Source organism: Ischnura elegans, chromosome 12, assembly GCF_921293095.1.
Source record: "Ischnura elegans chromosome 12, ioIscEleg1.1, whole genome shotgun sequence".
Taxonomy (NCBI): Eukaryota; Metazoa; Arthropoda; class Insecta; order Odonata; family Coenagrionidae; genus Ischnura; species Ischnura elegans.
In genome coordinates, this window is record NC_060257.1 from 25,781,443 (window position 1) to 25,799,423 (window position 17,981).

General features: G+C 38.8%; 1 protein-coding gene and 1 non-coding gene across 2 annotated transcripts in view; one reads left to right on the forward strand and one right to left on the reverse strand.

Annotated features, from left to right (window-relative positions):
- Window positions 1–17,981, forward strand: part of LOC124168960 (sodium-dependent transporter bedraggled) — a 207,345-nt gene that overhangs the window by 150,353 nt on the left and 39,011 nt on the right. The window lies entirely within an intron of this gene.
- Window positions 16,563–16,635, reverse strand: Trnar-ucu. Its single transcript has one exon. It is a non-coding gene; the product is annotated as a tRNA-Arg (tRNA).

Here is a 17,981-nt window from a genome sequence, read left to right on the forward strand (position 1 = left end):
CATCGCGTTGGCCCGTGCGGATAACAAAAACGTAGGCGTAGTCTGTCGAACGCGACGGAAACGGCTCTCCACGTAGGAATCTCCTCCCTCAAGAAGGAAAAAAACCTAAATTCTGACGGGAAGCCGCGTGGCTGGAAACTAGCTATCCGAAACTCCTTTTGCTCGCGTACAATGAGGATTGCGTCAAACGGAATTGCATGGCAAGCTAGACGAAAAAACACAGCGCCCGGAATGAGTCGATTGTTTTGCTCGCAGCCGGGGAAAGCGATGGTTTTCGTTGGGGTGTTTACTCGTTGCATATTTCCGAGATTGACTAATTCGGAGATTGACACTTTTAATCCTCTAAAACGGGCGCTTGAAAATGTTCCGTGCAAAATGAATGACTTGCATTTTAATTGTATTATTCATTTATTTTATTTATTTATTTTCAATTTCCCCGTAAACAGCACATCATGAACGTACCTAGCGAGGGGGGGCAGCTCCACCCCCCCCCCCACTAGAAGCACAAATCGCAAAAGTCTATAAGCAAAATCAGTACTGAATTGAAACGAAAGTATTCAGCAAATTTTCTTTAAACCTTGGAAAAATGATATGTATTAGTAGGAGATATTTATCTGAAATAAAACTATTTTTCAAGAAAAAATCTCATAAACTAATAAAGCGCTGTTATAATTTTCTTAAAATGTTAGTTTCATTCACCTTTTCAATGCTAAAATGTCACAACTTGGCTGCCCCCCCCCCCCCCCCCCCCCTAGTTATGATCCTGGCTACGCCCTTACAGCACATAGAGGCCATTTACAACGGAGGAATTAACAAAGCTGGACATAAATATCCAACCCCTGGATAGGGACCACCTACCCAGGTGGCATTCGAACCCGCGACCTTCGGTTTGGCAGGCGTCACCGAGGCGTCACCGTCACTTAACCCCACCGTCACCGAGGCCGGCTTTTTAAAATAATATCTTCTTATTTTGCTCCATTGTCGATTGTTAAAATTTTTTGCGGTTGTTTAGTGTTATTCAAACTGGAGATTTCTTTTTAAATATCATCTATTATGGTTATGCTTGACAAAAACTAAATAAATACAGTTTGTAATCGCCATGTAGATGTAGTTTTGAACATCTCTAGTGCGTGAGAAAAAAGGCGCTTAAAATCACCTGTCCTACCACGCCCAATGGTATACAGTATTTTTCCCAAACAGCTCATGTTTATCACTTATCCGCGAAAAGGTATTTATTTTCTTCTTTTCAACAAGGTTTTGATATCATTGTTTTCCAGTGGTGGTTACATTTAAATCACGGAAAGTTTTCATTGTTTATAGGAATTTTCCACATTTTTCATGGCTGGGTTTGCTTTAGGCATGTTAGGTATTGCTTTTGCATGGATAGGTAGGCTTCATTCTGCAATAGTCGAGAATTATGTGATTTTTAACTCTGTCATCGGTATTATTGTCAAAATTTTTACCCGGGGAGATAAAATGATAATCACGGAAGAATCAACTGTCTCAAGACCTTGTATTCCTGATGAACTTAACTACAGAAATACCTTATTAACAAGCGAGTACAAGGGAGTTTTACATATCTACATCTACATCTACATAATACCCCGCAAGCCGCCTAAAAGGCGTGTGGACTTGTGATGCTCACTCAGCGGTAATAACACGTGAAGATTAAGGTGCAATGAATTTGCGATAAATTTGAGTCGATAACCCACTCGTGTTCATTGCTGTGAAACTCATGACTATAACGATCGCCCTAAACAAATTATCTACAGACTGGTAATGGGGCGAAACATCTTGAGAACTGGAGTTGAGGCGGATAATTATTGGAAAGATTGGAGTCCGTTCAGATTATCGAGATTACTGAGCCTCATGTTATGTGCATCGATAGCCATCAAATCGACTGCTATACAAATAGTATGAAAAAATAGGGGATAACATCTTCGCTCCGCCAAAGAGGTGCGGCGGTGGTATAACAACGAGGCAGATTCCATTGTTTCCATTAAAATTGGGTACGTATACCTTGGTTTAAAATTTATGCTCTTTAGCAACTAAACGGGCTATCATAAGTTAAAACTTTTAAAAGGGCAATATAGGACACTGTCTATATGAAAATCTAAGGAAAATCGTAGAAATTTCTTTCCTCATAGCAATTTTTTTCCTTTCTGTAGAAACATTAAATCATGGATTCGCTAGTAGTGGGCCCTGGTCGCTTCCTTAGCGGCGAGGGTTTTTCCCGTCCCCCCCTTCCATCCTTATCCATACCCCGGAGGCGTCGACAGGCTCCTATCGCGGCGGCGCTTCCATCCTTTTTCCATCCCTTCTTCTCCCCCTCCCCGGGTGCGCGGGCGTATCAGCTAAGTTACTGGGTCCCGGCCCCGGTGTGCTGTAACCCTCAGAGGACCCCCCCTGGGGTCCTGATCACTGTCCATCTGAAAAATCTTTGACTCATCAGTCTTTATAGGAGTTATTCCGAAGGCAGCAACAGATTTAACTCGAAAAGCAAAGATTTCAAAGATTTATTATTAAACTATTCTACCGATTAAGGTAGGTTTGCATAGAGTATTTAAAAAGTACTCTGGCTGTCTCCCTTTCTTTCGTGGCCTTCCATCTTCGATTCACAATATGGTCTACTCCCTTTCATTCTATCTAAAAACCCTATTCTCTTCCTTCCTCTCTCTCTATTTCACCTAACATTCTACCCTCTAACGCTGTCTTCAAAATCCCATCCACGCTCAATACTCGCTTCATCCATACCATCTTTCTCCTCCGTATCTCATCTGGAAGCTACTTCGCCTCACTCACCATGTCCAGCACTTCGTCGTTCCTCCTCCTCTCCGTCAACTTCACCATCTCCAATGTCCTCTACACTCACGTCTCGAACGCCTTCAGTAGGGGCGGCCATCAAACAACTTTTTTCGAAAGTCGAAGTTCGACATATTACAAAATGTAGTTTATTTCTCCCTCATTTTCGGATCGATCTGTCCATCAAGGACTTTTTAAACGTTAAAATAACCCGCACGAGTTAATGTCTAAATGTATGAACGTGAGAATGAACACGAAAACGTACCGTGTAACCACCCAACTTGTATGAATACAAGAACGTAAAATAGAACCTGTTCTAAATTGGTTCATGCATTCGTATATGTTCCGTTCCGGTCCACAAAAATCATTCACGCGAACAGACTTTAACTCGAACGTGTTAATGTATCGTGTAAAAAGACCTTGAGAGACACGAGTTGCGACTTTTGTGAACCCATGTAACTGCGCGGTGATTAGCTGCACACTTTGTGGCCGACTGGTGAATCCTTTGCTGTAATATCCTTGTTCTTCGAAACTTAGGATGAGCCTCAGTATACGCGAATGGGAAGTAAGTTCAAACCATTCACGAAGGAATTTAGGTGAAGGTCTTATTATCTTTGTCCGCGCGTCTTTCGTGAAGATTACGCAACCGTGTCCGACCGACCGCTAATAGCACCGCACCGCCGATTGCAAGTGCGTGTGTCGAATACGTTGCAAGCGTTGAACTCACCCACGCGTGACCGGCCATTATGTGTTGTCATTTTCTCACTTCAAAAGCGAGCGTTTAAAAAGAAAGTGGCATTCCTCTGGAGTGCCTGTCCAAATGGTCTTTTTCAACAAACGAGTGTGACTGGAAAGGAATCCATGATTTAAACTCTGAAATCGTCAGTTGAAAAGAGCACTGCGAGAATGAAGATGTCTGTTCTTTGGAAGGTAACTGAGACGGGACTGGACTATTGTTAAGTGTACACATTACACCCTCTTTACCAGTCGTATTTTTCTTATATTACGGACTATATACTCGTTTAAAACGTAGGTTATCATCGTTAAATTACCATTGAAGGGGACTCATATCTCGTAATAAAGTGGCCGTTTTTCTTTGCGAATTATTATTTTTAATATTTATCTCCACAAACCCGAAAACAGCGCGTTTAAGGTCTTCGCCGCAGGAGAATATAAAGAATGAAAACTTTGTCGATTACAAACACTCAAGGGATATTGGATAGGAGTAACCTATCCGTGACTCGAACCCACGACCCTCAGTTTAGCACTCGAGGACTTAACCCCACCACCATCGAAACCGGCTTATTATTAGCTTATTACTTACGTTACCATCTTGAAATTTTCAGAGTAAATAGATTAGGCTAATTTAGAATTTGTCTGTACATTAAATTTAAAAATAAATTCCTCTGTATTGTCTCAAATTTATTTATTTATTTTTTGTTTTTGATATTTTGGAAAAATTAGGCCAATAATACTTGGCGTAATTTTGTAATGAATAATTCTTAGCCTAAAAGACAAAATATTACTGGTTGAGTTGGAGGTGTGCTTCCTCCTAAAGGCATCTGTGCTTTTCAACGATTCGCATCATTACATTACAATATCTACATTAGAATCTTAAAATTTTCAGAGTAAATAAAGTAGAGCAATTTAGAATTATGGTGTGTTTAAAATTTGAAAAAAAAATCCTCGGTAATTCCTCAAATTAAAAATTATTGCTTTCTTTTTAGATTTAGGCAAAAGTTGAACAAAAATACATAGCCTAATTTTTTTTATGAATAATGCAACTCGAAAAAGATGATATACGACCGATCTTGAGGTGGGGTCAAGCTTCCTCCTGTAGGCATATATGCTATGATACGATTCGCATCGTAATACTTACATTATCATCTTCAAACTTATGTAGTAAATAGAATAGACCAATGTAGCATTTGCCGTACTTGAAATTTGAAAAAATATCCTTATTTTTTTCAAATACCTATATTTTTTTTAATAAAGAAATAAAACTTTGTAAGGTTCACTATTATTTTAATATGGGCACGACCCGAGTTTTGTAGCGTGGTTACATCTTCATGTTACGAAACCCGGGTCGTGCCCATATTAAAATAATAGTGAACCTTACGAAGTTTTATTTCTTTATTTCTAATATGAAGAGGTTTCACAAAGTAAAGCATGAAGTTATCAGTCATATTTTTTTTTGTTTTTGAGACGTAGGCAAAAGTTGATCAAATGCCGTTCTTGTTAAATGAATGATGAAAAAGCAAAGTGCGACTACTTGAGCTGGAGGTTTTCTTCCCACTGAAGGCATCTGAGCTTTGCAACGATTCGCTCGTGTCAGCCCGGGAGGAAGGAACTCCTGAGAACGGCATATTGGCGCACCGGATTTACGGGTCGTCGCAGCGGATATTGCCCAGGCCAATGTCTTCTTTCTCTCGTTTTATTGCGCGGGAGGATGGTTTCAGATTGCATCCAGCAGACGGTGACGATATCATACATCCGTCTCGTGCTATGTACGAAATTGTTCTTTCAAAAGCATATAATGGGGAGTCTTAACATGCGAATAGCGTCGCATTTGGCCATCACCACTTTCCATTCTGTAATAGAACTTTGTCTATGACACATTTAAATTATTCAATATATTCTAATGCAGTCATACGTCTCCATCAGTGCTGAAAAATACTGGACAATTAGTATTTTAAACACATAATACCGCTCCATGTATTTTAAATGCAAAATATAGCTCCAAATGTATTTAAAACACAAAATACCCTTGACTTGGGTATTTGAAAAACAAACTACAAAATTGTGTTTTGAATACCTTTTAAAATACATAATATACACTTATATGTTTCCTTAGGGGACGGGGAGGAGAAAGCAGAGATTTAGGGGGATCTTAGTTAGGGTGCATGGGGCGAATTAAGGGTTACAGCGAGGGGTAGCTGCATTTAATTTCGCTTAGCAGTGCAAGGAGCCTGGGCTGGGAAAAATATAAGCCGAAGAGTATTTTAAATACAAAATACCGCTCCAAATACAATTGAACTACAAAATACAAAATACCTTTGACTTGGGTATTTGAATAACAAACTACAAAATAGTATTTCAAAATACAAAATACATTTTTATGGAAACTAAGAGATATTTAAAAATTTAACATGCCTTGTTTACCATTTTACGTAATGAATGGTTTCAAACATGAAGAAAACGATTCTAACGAAAACTAAGTAATCTCTGAAGCATAATATTATAGAAGTGTTATAATCAGAGATACTTCAAAGGTATTTTACAAATGTATTTTTTATTTTAGAATGAGAAAATACCAAAAATCTGTATTTGAAATAAAAAATACAAATTAAAAATTTATTTTAAAATACTTGCATTTGAAATACAGCCCAGCCCTTGTCTCCATGTACATACTACCCCTTCAAGCCGCCACAAAGGCGTATGGCGGTGTCTTTTAAGACTCTAGTCGTTTAAAAAGGAACTACTCTAACGAAATACCATGTATCATTTTAATCTTATAAAATTTCAACGATTTCTCAATAGATCCCCGTTTATAGCTTAATTTTCAGAATTCAGTTACGATAATTATTATTATTACTTAGAGCAGGAGTTAAACAAATTTTTACTCGTAAATAAATCTTGCGTTTTTTTTTAGATTTTCCATGCGTACTTTCTAAAAAATATCTCCATTTGTAAGGAAATAACATTTCATTGGATTTATTAAGCGCATTTGACTACACATATATTTGTGAATTACTTTAATTTATTTAGTGATTTACTGCAAGGATTCTCTGCCCTTAGTAATTGTAAGACCACCTAAGAGCTCTTGCTCTAAACTTTTTCCTTATTGCTATTCTGACTGCCCAGATAGCCTTTTATGTGGCTCTCCACCTTGATGAAAAGTTTCGCTGGTGGCCAACGCGATTTTTGATTTCTTAAATTATCCTTGTCCAAGGCACCCTAAAAAATTTTCATGAATCAATCTGTGCAATCACTAATTTTAGAGTTTGAATCGTGGAAAATCTACTTAAATTAACATTTTACTGAATGTTTTTACGGTATTTTTTACTGTTTCTGCCCCAAATTTTAAGATATCACCTTATCGCTGCAAATATTGGTCCATAATCTTCAAATATAAGCATTGCATTAAATTACAAATTACGTTTTTTAAATTACGTTTTTCCGGAGCTATTCAATTAGGAAAATTTCTTCTCAATCAACAGCTATTATATTTTTTATCAACTTCTTCTGCTAATATTAAAAGGCTTTATCGGAGTCATTTACCGAATGGTTTACCAATAGAGACATCTAGAGTGAACTTTTGTAAGCTCTCCTATAAAAAGATGGATACGTGCGTGAGAATGCCGTAGTAGCCGTAGCAGCCGTGAGAATGGGTAGCGAGTCGGTACCCGAAACGTCGGCGCTCTTAAATAATCTAACCCGCGCGCAATCCCGAGAAGATTTTTCTATAGTTATTCGCCGGGAAAGTGTAAAATCATACATACTGAGATTTTATTTATTTGTTCCAAAATTGATTGGATGTTAATGCAGTTTCCATTTTCTTTAGCAATGCCGCTTTCAAGAATAAAACCATTAAAAACGTTTTTCCGGAGCTATTCAATTAGGAAAATTTCTTCTCAATCAACAGCTATTATATTTTTTATCAACTTCTTCTGCTAATATTAAAAGGCTTTATCGGAGTCATTTACCGAATGGTTTACCAATAGAGACATCTAGAGTGAACTTTTGTAAGCTCTCCTATAAAAAGATGGATACGTGCGTAGTCATAACTTGGTATATTGTTTGTTTCATTGGTTTCTAAATAAGTATTTTTTTATTTTTCGCGACGATTTTGTACAGTTTATTACCTGAAAAAGAAAAATTACGCGTTGATTATATGCTGGCTGGAAATGTTTGAGGTATATCTTTATGCGAAAATATATATGCAGTGGTGACTTATGTTATGGTATATGTATTATGGGATATACGAACTCAAGTGTCGAGTTTTTTACTGATATTTCCAAGCGTGAGCATATCTGGAAGCGTCTAGAGGGGGCTCAACTCTGGGGAGAGGGATTATGGAGGAATTCCGTGCAGGGGCGGTCTGGCCAGGGCCATCGCCGAGGGCCCCGAGCTTTGGGGCCCCCCACAACGCTCGCCTCTATCGTGTGAAGCGTGTGGTAAAAAAAGACTCGGATTGCTTGAACCAAAGTTTCAATTTGCAATTTTAAAATTCCAAGTTTTCATTTATTTCCTTTATTTATAACGTAGTGTAAAAAGGTCTTATAAAAGTGGGTAAAATAGAGGAGTCAGAATCTTTTTATAATGGAGCTTTATAACTTTTATCTGGTTTAATAATTATGAATAAATTTTAATTTTGAATCTATTTACTGCACAGCAATTACTTATATCATCGGGAGTGTTATTCCATTCCATTCCTTGAGTGATCTTGACCTGTTGCTGACTTGGGCCTGTGCTCATTTTATATGAGGGTTAATTTGAGGTGACTCGCCGAATTAACTTACCACAACTTGGCTCTCCAGTTCAAATAGTGTTAATTGTGGGCGAAAAGCATATAGTTTCTTCAGAAGGAGGTTATTCTCGAAAAGGATTACTCATTCCATGTTTCGGTAGGCTTCGTTTGCGGAGACTCAAGGAATTAACTCACATTTTCTTTGAAACTTCACTTAAATCACCCATTCAGTGATTCCACGCGGAAGTTGGAGTGGATAGGTGATGGTAGAGTTCACCCCGAAATAAATCACCGGCGTATGAATGTCACACACTCAGGGAGGGGTGGTAAATCAAAATTAGGTTAGGTTTAATCTAAATTATTGTTAAAGTTCTAATGATTCGAATCTAACACTATCCTACAATTTTTCTCCCTCATGCTATTTAATTCCGGAATAACAAACTGTTTATCTAAAACGTCAAAAGATTGAGCTGAAATCGAAAATACCCGGCCAAAACCTAAAAAAAAAAATTATCTCCATTTTCAATCAATGTTCATCTACATCTACATAATACCCCGCAAGCCGCCTAAAAGGCGTGTGGCAGGGGGTGTTATGACACCAGCCGTTTATTGCTCATAAAAAAATTGAAGTGCTCTAACGAGGTTGGGACTAGCGTTTATTAAAGTCCTTTATGGTTCGGGGGAGAAACGAATTCCCATATCTATCCGTACGGCAAAACTTAATTTCTCTTAATAAATCTTAAACACCTCTCTTAATTTATCGCTTCTATCGGACCTGGAAATGTAGTGTGGCTCTAATATCATGTTCTCTGTGTCGCTCTTAAAGATATCCATTCTCAATTGTTCGAGCAGTCCAAGCCTAGCGCATGTTGTACCTTTTAATGATTTTGTAGCGGAAAGTACTCTTAAAATTTACTGAGCGATAGTTATCCTAAGTACATTTCAATTATTCAGTTATTCAACCCGAATTTCGGTTTGTGTAGGTGAGGGTGGAGCTCACCCGGAACTAAACCACAGGTGTGTGAATGTCAAACATTTCCTTTCCATGAGTCTCCTCGCACTTAAAGCATTTTGTTTTTGGGGTTTCGTATGCTTAACCCGAGATTTGAACCCATGATCCCTCGATCAGTAGCCAAGCCTTCAACCCGTGAGATTACCTCGTTCCTCTTCAATTTAAGAAGTGATAATTATGGATAGATAGTAAAAATGCAGCACCGTTAGAAGCAGGTGTCCGAAAGGTAGCTGGAAGTATGTAGAGTAAAACATTATTTTTATCACTAAAATCTGCACCTGCCAGGTAAAACGACTCGGAAAACAGTTATCTCAAAACAAGATCGCAACATCTGATACGTCTCTTGAGCTGTCCTGGATGAGAAGCTAAAAAAATCATCCTGTTACGGTTTCTTCATTGTTGTCGAAAGGAGAAAAACAATCAGGCTGGATAGTTTTCTTCCCACCTTTGATGTTTTTTGTATCTCTCGTCTCACGGAATACAATCCGTCTAACGTCCTCTGAGAGGCGTGTTTTTTTGCGCGAGACACGAATGTTTAATGCGGAAGACAGATCGCACCGCGAGATTTCAAGGGCGCGTATCCCAGGGTGAGAAGTACCGCTAACTCCCGTTTGCGGCGTCTTTGCTTCTGTTCCTCTATGCGGTATCAGGTCATCGAAACGCCTCCTTAACAGTTAATTCGTAATTATTTTGTTGCGGATTGTAGATAACTCCGGGCGATCGCATCAACGAAAAATATACACGTACTGTTATTTCCGCATTTGCATTTTACCCCGCCATCTGTCTTAATAAGCGCTTGGCGGGAAGTGTTAGGCCAAGAGAAATAAATTAAAATGATCCGAGAAAAATGTTTAAAAAAGCCTTTTCCAAAAACAGTATGAAATGACAAAAAAAAACAGTACAAAAACAAAAAAAATCTTTTCGTCAGTCCGAGAATAAAGCTTGTGTGCTCGTTAAGTTCATTAGAAAGGAGTGTAGAAGAGCATGATGTGTACTAATTTCGCGGTTGAGATCAGCATCATCTGCAAATAAACGTATTTTACTGCTAATTCGATAGCACGGGTCATTTATGTGTACGATGAACAAAAGGGGGCAGATTACGCTTCCTTGTAGGACACCTGATGTTACTTTAACTACTTAAGTACAAATTCCATTAAGATGATAACATGCTCTTTTTAAACGGTAATGAGGAGCTAAGAAACATACTTATTGGTGTAGGTCAAAAATAATTTTTTCTATAAATAAATAATGATTCGCAAAGAAGTTGGAACTTTTATGAGTGCTCCCAAGTATGTGCTTCAACCTGGCGGTTCCAAGTGCAACCTTGACTTGCACCATTGTATTTCTTGGTAGATATACTACCCTAGAGTCGGTTGCCATGGATATCTCAAAATCAACAAAAATTGACATACGCCAGTATGCTTCTCAGCCCTCCAAACGTTCAGCGTAATTTAAAATTTTACGTCAAATTTTAAATGTTGAGTGAAATCGAGCCTTTGAACCAGCCTATCACAGAGTTGGTTGGGCGTTCGTAGTGTACAGACTCGCGGACTAGCGTGCTTGTTAACTATAGTGGCATTAGTGTTCGTGGTTGTGGGGGAGGTTGTATGTTAGTGGGCTTTGGAAGCAGGAAGTGAGAGGTATTTGGGGGGGAATTAAATCGGGGGAATCGGCAGTGGGCACGCAACGGCTAGGGACGCCCATCTGTAATCCGGCTGAGCCGAGAGCACACCTTTTATTCCCAAGCCTTTCATCGGTCTCGCCTCAGTCGGTATTGAACGAGAGAAGAGTCAACGACAGATGTTCTTTTTAATGATCAGAAATACATTTAAACCTTTGCGGTCCAACGTCGAGGCTAGCTCGATAGGCCTAGTACTAGAGCTCAAGAACAAGAGGGGCCTACATTGTAATCAGTAGCGGATAAAGAAAAAAATCAAAGGGGGGCGCAAAAGATACCTTGAGTTACCTTTACTTTTATCGTAATAACAAATAATCAAGTCACATTCAAAGTTTAAGAAGGTTTTAATCAAAGTGATTATGTAAAAATACAAGACAATGCCATCTTATGATATAACAAATTTTAAATTGTAGTTCTGCAATGTTTGGCAATACGGCGGCCCCACAAGGGGGGGGGGGGGGCGTGCGCCCCCATCTGTATCCGCCACTGATTGTAATTGCTAATAAAATTAAAATTTCTCTACTCTAAGAACAGTGAACGCTAAAACACTGAACCGAAAATAAGGAGAAATTCTACTTACAGGAGCGCGTTGCGTTTACAACTTATTTGCGAAAGAATTAAGGCTGATTTTTCGTCGAAAATTGCTCGGTAGGTTGGTGACGGACCAGAAAAAATAAAAATATCGATCCCTTAATTTTTTAGCTATGGCAAAAAATGATTTGAATAAACTTGTAAACCAGCCTAACACTATCTTGTCTCCGCTGTATGAATATGTTATTACTTATAGTAGATGAATCTCATTATTTTTTATGCTTTGACTAGTATCTACCAAGGAACTATTGAATGGGTAACGTTGGCTAAGTGGCCATGGACTTGTAGAGAACAAGAAAGATCATCGGACCGTGAGAAGTGTCTCAAATTTAATTTTTTTTAAATATGAATGCTTTTCGTTTCTTAAAGCTCTCAGTTGACTATTAAATACCTATTAGTGAAGGAATATGTTACCATAGCTGTATTAATTATCTTATAACTGTTTTCTTCTGAAGGTATTTATCACAACTAGTTATCAAGTGGACCTCAAAATACAATACCTTCATTTTTTCACAAAAAATTATTCTCGAATTTTCAAAAATTGAAATGAAAACTTCGTTAATTGAAATGAAATTTTAGCATAATTCAATGGAAATGGCATAGATTTTTTAAAGTAAAGTGTTATCTGATGTTATCTAATGCATTTATGTGGAAAAAAATTAGTTTTCATTTAAATAATGAGTCAACTTTAAAAGGTTAAGCTGCAAACCATTACTGTCAAGTACTTGTTTTGCGGCTCATGTTAGCCGCAGCCAATAATGTAGAAATTCAAGAAAACCATGTAAATAGGAAACCCCAAAGATACCGATAAATATGGAAACTGAGTATAATATTATTCGCATTACATAAAAATGATACAATTGCTTAAATTAACATTCATAAGTATGTGTGAAAATCACTGCACACGGCGGAAATCTATTCGCCTTTTTGTGAGCGGTAAATGGAATGTTTACCGTACGTGAGGGAAGAGAATCTGCGTTCTCCATAATTACGCTATTACGAGATGTAACCATGCGCGTCGAATTTAGGAGCTGCGGTAATGAAAAAGGAACAGCTTACTCACTTCAAGGATTGTTGGTTTCCATGGCTAGACTCGCCCTTGTGTGACAAACAATTTTGTAATAAGCAAGGTCTAGTTGATGCAAGGGAATGCATTTAATGAATCCAAACGTTTTGTCGGAACGGATGCCATAATGACGGACGTTTTGCGCTCTTTGGTAATCAGCGAACATCGACACGGCTATGGAAAATTAATTGGCCATAAATGGAATCTAAATCGAAGTATTTAAAAATGGTGTTAATTTTCGCGATGTTAGGTATTATCGAATAAAAGCAAATATATGGCACAGAACTTAAATGAAGACGTTATATTGTATTTAAACTCTACGAGCGTGGTAAAGAATTTGAGAAATTACAATCGTAATGAGGAAGTCCTAAGGAGAGTAGGAAAGAAGCATCATGAAAACCTTAATAAGAAGACGGAACAACCTTATAGGCCACATCTTGAGACACGATGGCCTGATGAAGACAATCGTCGAGGGACAAGTGGATGGTAAGAACGGAAAGGAAGACCTCGAATAAAATATACAAAATAGGTGAAGAAAGATGTGAAAGAGGAGAAATACGTAGGTGTGGAAAGATTAGCTGATAGGAGAATTGAGTGGTGTCATATCAATCTTAGGATTGTTGGCCGGCGATGATGAATTATTTGGTTCTCAGAATAGCCCCTAGTATCACTGAAAAGGGAAATTACTTCTTTATGGATAAAATTAAAGAATTATCATCGAACATCGCTTTTTAAGTGATTAGAAATCATTGAATACGATCATTATCCTTAATATCAACAATATAACTGTAACATCCTATCGAAGCCTTCATGTATATTTATTGGTAGTGTGTAGTTGCGTGGTAAAGTGCTTCGTGTAAACAGGGCTAAGTTTCAATATTTGCCCCAGAAACTCAGGAGAGATTTTTTTGATCCTCCACAGTCAATTTTAAATTTTTAGCTAATATTACTTTGGTCTCTAATTCAAATTAATAAATTTCGGTTCTAAGTGAACGCCTTCATATGTTAATGATATCGTATCGTCCACAATTTGTTAACCGAGTAATACACGTGTTTCGATTGTTATACAATAAACTTTAGATTATGTAGAAACTGACAAAGTAATTCAAATACCAACAGATGTATGTATAATGTATATACTTCAGTTTTTTTTCTGAGAATAAATATATATTATGGGGTGAGAAGCCAAGGCGTACAAGTGATTTTTTAATGAAAAGAATTAGTTAAAGTTAATTGTTGGAAGAAATACACAAAAACTTGGTTGCCAAGGGCTACGAGTGAGTCTATGTTCTGTGGTGAGGGGAAAATCAAATGCCCTAATAACATCGAGGGGAAAATCAAATCCCCTAATAAAAATTCAATTGATCTCGTTTGTTTTATTTACCCCATTTTCTGTACCTACCTCTGTTTAGAAAAAGAAATCATTGTACCCCTTTGCTTCTCACCCCCTTATATCTGTTGGTATTTGAAATTTTTACAACGTTTTGCTGAACTTACTTACGTGTCTGTCCGTCTGTTTGTTACGGTGGAATTTAGTAACTCAGTTTTGACACACTCAACGACTATCTAGAGCATTGAAACTTTATATCTAGCTCAGATATAGTTAATAATGCATATTTATATGCTTTCTGCCATGATTCTGGCTAGATTTCAAATAATATTTAGTGACTGTCAATGCTGAACAGCAGCTAATGGAAGAAGTAGCCCGTCGCCGGAAAAATATCTCTCCTTATTTCAGCTCCATCCGTTTGGACCGTCCGGGGTGTTGTAGTTACGGTGGGTAGGTATATGTATGTAATTTTACATGTGCCCAACGTTTTTCGTTTTGGTCGTAATGATTTTCATAAAGTATGTCACCATTAGAGAAACAATTCATATCGAGACTCAGATATGGACAGAGAAATTTATTTTCTTCTTTTTAGCTGGCGAGAAAAACGTTGTTTTTCAATTTTTAATACGTAATATTATTGTCAGTTGAAGTGAAATCTGATGCTTTCCCGGCGAATATATTCGAAAAAGGCTATTCGGGCTTCCAGCCGGGTGGTCTCCCTCCATTCTGCCGACGTTTCGGAACACGAGTCGGGTTCCATCCTTAGCCCTGAGGATGGAACCCGACTCGTATTCGTCGGCAGATTGGAGGGAGACCACCCGGCTGGAAGCCCGAATATCCTTTTTCGATTATTGTCAGTTGCTTTAGCTCCTGAGGGTGATTGTATAACAATCGAAACACTTGTAGTACTCGGTTAATAAATTGTGGACAACACGATATCCCTGTTAATCATTATCATTTGTTATGTTCCGCGATATCTCTCCTAAGAAAGTTGACTGAAGGGGATCGGGCTGGTGTGGTGGCTAGAGTGTGGCTTCCCACCCGGCGGGCTCGGGTTCAAACCCCGGCGGTGGCAGAGAATTTTCAAAGATTGCCCGATCCCTGCTTGAGTGTTGTGTGGAGGACATTTCAAGCGCAACACTCCGTCCGTAGGATGGGACGTTAAACCGTGGTCCCCTTGGCGCCTTTCGTAAAAAGCAGGCTAATGCCGACGCCGGGTTTCTCTCCACCCTTCCTTCCATACCCTTCCCTCATGGCGCAAATGACCTCAGCTGTCGGTCACCTCCTCCAAATACCATACCATACCAAAGTTGACTGCATTCATATGTGCATAGACAGGCCCGCTTGAGACGGGTGCCCTGGCTTCTTTTCCGGTTTCTGTCTTCGCTATGCCCTGGATTTGGCCGGGTTCAAGCACCTACAGCGTACGGTCTGTAACCCGACTCGTCGCCGCAAGGGCCGAGGCTGATGCCCCGGGGTTTGCATGGCCAGGAAGGCGGGCAATGTTATATTGGGCTGCAGGTGGTGTTTTGCACACACGGCTGGGTCTTCTTCCCCTGGCATCCGTTACGGTGGCCGATGACGCTAACTGCTCAGCGTCTTCCCTTACACCCGCGTCGCGCTTCGCTTTTTTTTCTATTCCTGACTTCCCTCGACCTTTCCGGACGTCGACTTGTTAAAAAAAAAATCCCTCCGTCAAATTTTTCTGCTCGGAGTTTTCCGTGGAACGCGCAAGGACCAATTTTATTCACGTTAGCATGATTTTAATAAAATTCAAAATATCATCATCAACACTTGTGCTACACATTTCTAAATTAATATTGTGCACAGCCCCTTCCCTAAACCCGCCTATGATGATAAACGTAGATTTTATTGTTTTAATTAGGGTATGAGCGAAAAAATAATTGTGGTGACATTCTCAAAAGCAAAGAAGCAGTGTTATATATTCTTGACACTTCAGTTGTCGAAAATTTCTATTTTATTACCAAAGTAGTTTCTATCAACGTGTGAATCATGCTTAATAGTCATATGATACGGGGAACGAGTTTGTGCATCTTCAAGCTACATTTCTCAATTGGGCGTGCAATCACTTTAAAATTAGAATAACTAATCCTCGTGCAGTATTTCTCTCCACGTTTGACTTTCCTATCCATATGAGTCTGCAGATCTCTCGCTGACTGGGTAATCAACGCCTGATCATCCGCGAATACTAAGATTATTTCGTCTACATCTACCTAATACCCTGAGAGCCACATCTACGGTGTTTGGAATGGGGTGATCATTGATCAATCATCATCGTGCAGCATGCAATAGAATCCCCAAGAGCACACCACCCGATCATAAAAATATTATATATGATTAAAAAAATCAACGACTGAATTCTTTAAAATTCAAAACTTGCAACAGTTAGTAATTCTCATAGCAAATAAATACAAGGTTAGCAATAATATAATAATAATCTCCTCTTTTATTTCAAGCGAATTTAGGCCTATTTATTCCTTCCTTGCAATTTACTTGTTTAAACAACCTAATACAGGCGGGATTCGAAGCCGATACCTCTAACTTGGCAGCCGAGGACGTTACCCCGGCTCCACCGAGGCCGGCAAAATTTTTCATCCCTGGTGGGATTCGAACCCACGACTTTTGGATTAGAAGTCCAACGCGCTATCCACTGCGCCACAGGGACTATGATAAGATAAAGGTACAGGGTTAGACCATACGAGAAATAAAAATATGCAATGAGTTGTCCTGGCGAGTGACGCCAGTAACTTTATTAATCGAGACACCGTTGCCATCCTCAAGGAAAGAATGACATTTTATTTTTTTTTCGACTTAATCGATATGCGACCTCATATCATTTCTCGCGCCTAGGATGCGTTCCCGCTGTCCCGGTAAACCATGTTTACCACAACCAGTCAGTTAACAATAAAATAATTATTTTGCGCATCTATTTTGAGTTGTAAGGGTAGTGTGTTGTTTGTATTGGCGGAAACCTTAATACCAAATGACAATATTCGATTAGAATGAATTAATACATAGAATAAGAAAATATTTACTATTGTCTATTTTTTAATTCCAGTAATATATACTTTTGTTATACAGCATAAAATATTCTTAATATATTTTTTTCTGTTTTATTTTCTTTTCTCATTATTTTATATTTTGAATTTTTTGGACACTTCACTACAGAAATAGAAAACAATTGAAATTTCTTAAAACTAGAAGAAGAAGAGGCATAGAAAAGACTCATAGAAGAGTGAATTGGTGAGGCAGTATGACAAATACGCAATCGTTTGTTCAAATTCGTTCCTTCGCGTCATTATTCACGAGACTGTCTTTGCCCGCGGCATGAGCAGACAGAGGTTCGCCGCATGTTGGACCGTTTGAGGAGCGGTGGGGGTGGTTGTGAAAGTGCTCCCGAGTACGATAGGCGACCTAATGCACCCGTTTACCCACATGTGAGTCACTCCGGATTCCGGACCACCGCTTACCCGCCTCCGTGATCTCGAAACACATCCATGTAGGCAAATGAAGAGAGGAAATTGAGTTTTGTGTCTTATTGAGAGCTTAAAGCATCCGTGCTGGTGTTGGGTGACCTCAATTTTACCTAGTTTCCTAAAGGATTATATATGAGAGGCAGTGGCGGATGTGAGGGGCGCCCGCCCGCCACTTTTGCGGGGACGCCTTCATTGCCGAACATTGCAGAACCACAATTGTAACTTTTTTATGTCATAAGGTGGCATTGTCATGTATATGTGTATAATCAGTGAGAATGAACAAAAGTATAGGTAGCTCAAAATATCTTTTTCGCCCCCTTCCCCCCCCCCCTCGCCCCCCCCCCCGTTCAGTGTTTTCTGTATCCGCTACTGATAAGAAGCGCAACAATGAGTAGGGACACTACATTGCGATCCATTTATTCCAAATATTTACTTAATGCAACAAAGTATTTACAATATTGAGGAATAGCATTTGTGATAGGTGATATATTAATACCTTATCGTAAATAATGGCATTTATGTGTTCTGTGTGTAT